Genomic DNA, 6,282 nt, shown 5'->3' with positions numbered 1-6,282 from the left:
ATTATAGATAAATAAGTTTTTAGTGTTGTCATTTTGATGCCTTTTCTTGTGTGTTGTTGGCAATTTCATTTTTCCACATACTTTTTTGTGCTGAGGCGTTTTTCTTAGTAAATTGTGAGATCCTCTTTTTCATAGTGTTTGACTTTATGTTAGTTGAATCGTTACGTTTTTCTTGAGTTATGGAGTTGTTATACCTTTTTGTGGTTACCTTATTATTTAACCCTATTTTTCTAAGTAAAAACCTGACTTGTATCGTTCTATATCGCCTTGTATCACTCTCCATCTGGCAGTTCAATGCCTCCTGTATTTAGTCCCTCTTTTTGATTATTGTGATCTTTTACCTATTGACTTCCATGATTCCCTGTTATGTGTATTGTTATTATTTTTTTTAATTAATCTTAATTTGTTTGTTTTTGTGATTTCCCTATTTGAGTTGATATCAGGACATTCTGTTTTGTGACCTTGTATTGTGCTGGTATCTGGTATTATTGGTTTTCTGACCAAACAATATCCTTTAGTATTTCTTGTAGCTTTGGTTTGGTTTTTGCAAATTCTCTAAACTTGTGTTTATCTGTAAATATCTTAATTTCGCCTTCATATTTCAGAGAGAGTTTTGCTGGATATATGATCCTTGGCTGGCAGTTTTTCTCCTTCAGTGTTCTGTATATGTCATCCCATTCCCTTCTTGCCTGCATGGTTTCTGCTGAGTAGTCTGAACTTATTCTTATTGATTCTCCCTTGAAGGAAACCTTTCTTTTCTCCCTGGCTGCTTTTAAAATTTTCTCTTTATCTTTGGTTTTGGCGAGTTTGATGATAATATGTCTTGGTGTTTTTCTTTTTGGATCAATCTTAAATGGGGTTCGATGAGCATCTTGGATAGATATCCTTTCGTCTTTCATGATGTCAGGGAAGTTTTGTGTAAGGAGTTCTTCAACTATTTTCTCTGTGTTTTCTGTCCCCCCTCCCTGTTCTGGGACTCCAATCACCCGCAAGTTATCCTTCTTGATAGAGTCCCATATGGAGAATTGATTTTTGGCTGTATAAACAGGTTCTTCCTTGAGGGGAGCTACCTCTCTTTCTTTCAAAGAGCTCTGTGCTTGTGAATTTTTTGAGAGTCTGTGGCTTTCTATTGCTGTGATTCAAGTAGGACTATATTCACCGGAATTAGAGTGTTTATGCAAATCAAGTAAGACTTTAATAGGTTGCCCATCTATGGCATTTCCAGATGCAGTGACCAAGGAGTTAGTGCTAAAGAGCTTTGAGAGACAGACCATTCTGATTACTGTTTCAGCTCTGTACTCAATGTAGCAACTGAGGTCACCTTGTCTTTTAGGCTTAAATGTTGTGACCTGACCCTTCCAATCCCATCTTCCCATCATCCCCCTTCATTTCCATGATCCCAGTTCCATGGTAGCATTTCCCACTGTCTTTCATAAAATAGCCACCACAGAGTTCTTTGAGGATGTGAAAACAGTTCTGTAGGGTCTATTTCTCACAACCTTGTCGAAGGTAGTGTCCCTTCTGAATCTTTCCAGGGGATAAAAGTAGGGGCGAATGACCATGTCTGTGGAGTGTACAATTAATTTTTACTCAAAGGATTTGGAGTTTTTCCCTGGTTCCTGAGAGGTAATCTCTAAACACCTGAGATTTTCCCAGTGATTGGAGTCTTTGTAATTACTGGAGGGGCCCCAGGTTGCACCTGAGAGTTTATGCTGAAGGGGCAAGAGGGGCCTCTTTGAGAGGACAAAGAGGAAAAGTCCCCAAGAGGCTGGTTTAGAGGGATATTGCCAAAGGAGTAACCAAAGGATCCTGACATATCTGCAAGTTACTCTGAAATGGAGTAGAAAATACATATACCCCAAGAGACAGACAAACCAAAAGTGGAAAATGTTCATTGGTCAATGTACATGAAGAATATATACATACAACTCTTTCAGCGTTTTTATGTTTGAAATTGTTTTGAAAAGAAAGATTTAGAGCTCTCCTCCCAGCTTCTACTTTGTTCTCTTGAGATGAACGTTCCGAAAGCGAAGGGATAGGTTTTTAAGATGAGGCCCACAGCAGCAGTGGTGTTTCCCGGTGGCCCAGAGCAGGATGTAGTTCTTGGGGGCCCCGAGCCGCTGAACAGCTCCTTATCGCCTCTCACCTCTCCAAAGCTGGGCGATGCTGCGACTCTTCTGCATCCAACAAGGCTGAAGATTTCCTGTAGTGGGGAGACATGGCATAACAGCTTTCCCGGACAGGGAATCGAACCGCTGCCGCGGCGGTGAAAGCACAGAATCCTAGCCGCTAGGCCACCGGGACCTGTCTGGAAGCCTGTAATCTCCTGCTTTGAGCAAGTACATCTCTTTGCACCAAACTCGAGGAAGCCAGGATTCCTACCTTCCTGGATGCTTCCATCTCATCTAGGGATCGTCTCCCAAGGCCCTTTCCTTCTTGCCTTCTCCAAAACGCGAGCCAGCTTGCTGCACGCCGAGCGCTGTCAGGTCTCCACAAGTTTCGAAGCGAGGTGGCTTTTCCCCGCCTCGCCTCAGACCTCACCTAGAGATGAGCCTTTGCGCGGCAGTAGCGTATGGCGAGACGGTGGCCGGGTCCAGCCCAGGGGACAAGCCTGCATGGAGGAGGCACCCAGGATGGATAGGGGGCCAAGCATGAGCCCCCGAGAACTACAACATCAGAAAGGGCTCAGATTGATGCAGAAACTGAGACAGCCTGGATGAATAACTCTTTGAACCAGGACCCCGGGACCCCGTATGGAACTCCGGAATTCCCCCTAAAGTTCTTTGCCCTTGCTGTTTTCCCATCTTTGTCGGTGGCAAATCCACCCTTCCATGTGCTCAGGCAAATAACTGCAAAGTCTCCTTGCCTCAGGTCTTTTCCTCAGACTCCACATCTCATTGTTTGAGAACGAAAGCGTTCTCGTTGCTGGAACAGTGGTTGAGAGCTTAGGCTGCTATCTAAAGAATCCATAGTTCGAATTCACCACCCGCTCATTGGTAAACCCCAAGCGGGTGTTCTACTCTGCTCGCTATGAGTCAGAATAGACTCGACCACAATGGACCTTTTGGTTTTTTGTCCGTCAAATGTGGACGATGGTCTACACAGTTCCTGCATTTCCTGAGCTCTGAATTTGGACTAACAACTCTCCTGATAAAGGAAGGAGATCAAATTAAGGCGTGTCCCTCCCCTCGCTCAGAACTTAGGGTTCCAGACTTAATTTCAGAGCGTGGGGTTGGGCTGCCTTTGCCCCCTTTCCTTGGCTCTGTCCCTCAAAATCAGCCGTTCCTGGCCTTTCTTGGAGAGTTGGGGACATGCCTGAGACCCCTCCGCTCGACTGGCCTCTCCGGGTCAAGAAAACAACTCCCTTCGGGTTCTATCTGCAGATAAGCTTCACAAGGCACTTTTTTTGTGGTTCTTGAACTGGGCTTGGCCCAGGTGTGCAATATGCGTGGGCGCACGCGGTGAGTTTGTGGTTCTCCAGTAGCCCGCTCTTCTCTGACTCTGTAAAAATCCAATGCAGGTCTTCAAGGCTGGCTTGGCCTGTGTTGCTTGTTAGATATTTTCAAAGAGCCAAGTGCCCTAAGACACATGTTTCAGCCTTTGCTAAGGTACAGCTAAAACATGAGGACATGATTAGAGTAGTGGACTGAAATTGAGTGGCACAGAACAAGAGACTCCACAAGTGTCAGAGAGGGGACAGAGGGGAGGTGCTGAGGCAAAAGGGCTTCTGAGGAAAGAGCACAGGGTAGGGCCTAGAGGGAGGGCTCTACTGTTCCTGGGTGGACAGGAAGTGTGGGTCATTTTGAGAGTGTGTGATAAAATAGATAACAAAACACTTGCCATTTCAACCACTTTATGTGCACAATTCAGTGACAGTAATTACGTTCACCATGTTGTGGAACCATCACTACTATCCGTTTTCAAACTTTTTCATCATCTTAAACAGTAATTCAGTGCCCCTTAAGCAATCTTTCCTGCCTTTTCCCTCCCACCTGCCCCTGGTAACCATTAATAAACTTTGATCTCCATGCATTTGCTATTTTAGAGATTCCAAGTGAGTGGGACCATATAAGATTTGTCGATTCGTGTCTGGCTTCTTTCATTCAGCATAATTTTCCTAGGTTCATCCATGTCTTAACATGTATCACAACTTCCTTTTTGTTTATGGCTGAATAATATTCCATTGTATGGATAGACCACATTCTGTTCATCCATTCATCTGCTGATGGACACTTGAGTTGTTTACACCTTTTGGATAATGTGAATAATGCTACAATGAGCACTGGTGTTCAAGTATCTGTTTGCATTCTTGCTTTCAATTTGGGGGGGGTATATAGTGGAAGTGTTGGGTCATTTGGTAATTCTATGGACAACTCTTGAGGAACTGCCAAACAGATTTCCACAGAGATTGTACCATTTTACAGTCTCACCAGCAATGGGTGTGGGTTCCAATTTTCCACATCCTCAGCAATGCTTGTTTTCTGGTTTTCTACCAAACAATTGAGCACTTGACTCCTAACTGAAAGGTTTGTGGTAGGAACCTACGCAGAGGTGCCTCAGAACACAAGTCTGGCGACCTGCTTCTGAAAGATCCAAAATTCGAAGCCATTGCCATGGAGTCCACTCTGACTCATGTCCTCCCTATAGGACACAGTAGACTTACCCCATAGGGTTTCCAAGGCTGTGATCTTTACAGAAGCAGACTGCCACATCTTTCTCCCGCAGAGCAGCTAGTGGATTTGAACTGTTGACCTTTCAGTTAGCAGCCGAGCACTTTAACCATTGCACCACCAAGTTTCAGCCTTCAAAACCCTACAGGGCAGTTCTGCACTGCACTCATGTGGTCACCATGAATCCTAATCTACTCCTTGGCAACTAACAGCAAGTGTGGGAAGAATAACCAGTAATGACATTGAACATCTTTTCATGGAAACAGGGATCATTTGTCAAGAGCACCAGCGCCCTTAAAGGGGCCACCGAGGCGCTGGTCTGATGCCCCAGGGTGACTGCCTTCACAGCTCCTGCGCTGTGGGGAGTTGGAGAATCCCAGAGAGCTTAGTTCTGAAAATGGAAACTCTAGTGAGCTGCGCAGTTCCAAAGCCCGGGGGAGGGCATCACCCCCCCCACCCCCGCGTAGTCCTAGCTTCCTTGTTTGGCACAGAAAACCATCTTAGGGCCTAAGGGACGCCTTAGACTCCTTTGTCTGAAGGGATTGTTAGTGATTTTCCGGAGTGATTTCTGGAGCACGTTGCTGCGTGCAGTCGAATTTTAAATGGAGTTGAATTTCGTTTCTTGGAAGCCAAAGTTCGCAGGCCGCGGGTCTTAAAATTTTCAAGGAAAAATTCTGAGGTAAGTCCACTTACGTGGTTTCCGTAGTGTAGCGGTTATCACGTTCGCCTCACACGCGAAAGGTCCTCGTTTCGAAAACGGGCTGAAACAGTTGCTTTTTTACTCCTCAGAGCCCATTGCTACTTTTTCCCATTGCTTAAGATCTAGAATCAGAGTCCGGGAAATTCCCAGAGGGAAATGCACAAACTGTGATGACCCATAGGAAGGTGCAATACAACCAGTAGTACTGTAAGATTTATGCCAGTTGAAAAAAACAAGAAAACCCAGTGCCACTAAATCCTGAGGTGCATCTATGGAAATGGATCCACAGGGGATAGAAGCAGAGCAGAAGGACTATAATGTTGGATACTGCTAGGTTTACTTACTGATATTGCTGCAAGAGGTAGAAACTCTGGAGCCAAAGTGTTTGTTTGAGCAGCTGTCAGCAATTCTAAATTGTTCACTTGAAACAGTTGACTGAAAACTTGCACCCAAAGGTGGCCTACAGTAAATGCAGTTGAACTGCCAGAGTGTCTTTGAGGCATTTATTTTAGAGGAAAAAACCGAAAGCTACAGTAAATTTATCACCTAAGGCCTGTTCATTCACCCACATCTACAGCCCCAAGTATGATCAGGAAAACATAACCTTTGACAAGTCCATGAGAAATACATGCAAGAGAACTATCGTTGCATCCTCAAAGCATTCTATGTTGGTGATTTTATGAAGGACGGTGGGAACCGCTGCCGTTGACCTGGGATTTCTGAAATTAATGACAGTGTCTTAGTCAGGGTTGCAAAAGAAACAGAACAAGGGATTGTAAACAGCTAGATAGCTAATGGTGATTGCAGATTTATTTGTAATCATGAAACCATAGACCCAACTTAATTTCCAAAGTATATGGAAAGGGTTAAATAAATAATACCAAAACCAAACCTGTTGCTGTCGAGTGGATT

The 6,282-nt window shown here is 44.5% G+C and overlaps 1 non-coding gene across 1 annotated transcript; it reads left to right on the top strand.

Moving 5' to 3' along the window:
- Window positions 1-5,366: 5,366 nt before the first annotated feature.
- On the top strand, window positions 5,367-5,439 carry TRNAV-CAC (transfer RNA valine (anticodon CAC)). Its single transcript has one exon. It is a non-coding gene; the product is annotated as a tRNA-Val (tRNA).
- The last annotated feature ends 843 nt before the right edge of the window (window positions 5,440-6,282 follow it).

The sequence above is a fragment of the Loxodonta africana genome, chromosome 3, assembly GCF_030014295.1.
Source record: "Loxodonta africana isolate mLoxAfr1 chromosome 3, mLoxAfr1.hap2, whole genome shotgun sequence".
Lineage (NCBI taxonomy): Eukaryota > Metazoa > Chordata > Mammalia > Proboscidea > Elephantidae > Loxodonta > Loxodonta africana.
Note: the sequence above shows the minus strand (reverse complement) of the source record. Positions and strands in the feature narration are given on the sequence as shown.